The sequence below is a fragment of the Otolemur garnettii genome, unplaced genomic scaffold (genome assembly GCF_000181295.1).
Source record: "Otolemur garnettii isolate 467f Iridium unplaced genomic scaffold, OtoGar3 scaffold00093, whole genome shotgun sequence".
Lineage (NCBI taxonomy): Eukaryota > Metazoa > Chordata > Mammalia > Primates > Galagidae > Otolemur > Otolemur garnettii.
Window position 1 is genome coordinate 111,218 of NW_003852488.1, and position 1,360 is coordinate 112,577.

Here is a 1,360-nt window from a genome sequence, read left to right on the forward strand (position 1 = left end):
CTAAGTGTCTTAACAAATTGGCAAAAAAAAAAAAAAAAATACAGAGAATTTGTCCTCTGTCACTGAATGTGAAAAACAAGAGCATGGTCTGAATTTAAAGTGGCTCTTGAGATCCCAAATCCTAGTCCTATTTCTTCTTTAGATATTCATTATCAAAACCACAAATGATCATTCGGGAAAATCACTAAGTCAATGGTGCTTGTAAGGAATAATAGCATTTCCTGAACAGAGTCAAAAGAAAATCCAAATTTGTATTCAGAAATAGGAAAGGTAGTCAAGTTCTAAGAAAATCTAGTCTTCAACTAAGGGCTGAGAACACCACTAGTCTTTTATCCAAGGTCAGCCTTTCTGGAGCATCTTTTAAGAGTGAGCCACCATCAATCTTGGTCATCAACTATATTAGGGTTCTCTGGAGAAAAAGATCAATAAGAAGGGGCTAGGAGGAGGAACGATATAGTATAAGGGATTGGTGCACATGGTTATGGGAGCTGACAAGCCCAAAGTCTGTAGGACAAACCAACCAGGCTGGAGATTTAAGTGAAAGATGAAATTGTTCACTTGATTCTGAACTCTGCAGGGAAGTGGGCTGGAAACCCATGCAAGTTCCTATGTTGTAGTCTTGGAGAAAATTTCTTCTACTTAGGGAAACCTCAATCTTTGCTCCATTAAAGCCTTCAGCTGATTGGATACAGCACACCCATAATATAAAGGATTATCTATTTTATTCAGAGTCTACTGAAGTAAATGTTAATCACATCTTAAAAAGTATCTTCACAATAACATCTAGACTAGTTGTGTGACACCTAGTTACAACATCTGGGCGCCATATTGACACACAAAATTAACCATCATACTAACTCATATATGTGGGTTCAGGAAGCTCTGGCTACATCTCTAAGGCATGGAATAGATTTATAGTGTTTTGTAAATGCTCAAATGTGTCTCCTTTCCAAGAAAAGGAGTTTGATATTTCTATCCTATCATTCTGTTCACTATTGTTAATAATTCCTAACTGTTTTGAGTTCTAAAAAATAAATTTCTACTTCCTAAACCTTACCGGGCATTTAAAAATAAAAAAAAATCTATCATTTTTCTGCAACAAGTTAAAGTTCTTATTAACCTAATTTTTAAGTGTACTTTCATGCTGTGAGGCTTTAAAAACTCTATCAAACTGCTGTTAGGTATCCACCTAGAGAATTCAGGGTTGGTTCAGGAATGATTAATGAGAAAGAAAAAGCAATGGAGTAAGACTACATATCACTTCAGTTGGGAAAAAGAAGAAAGAAAATTGATCTAAGGACAATCTATACACTGTGAATTATAAACAAAAAGTAGAAATTGATTAGAAAAGGAGACAATC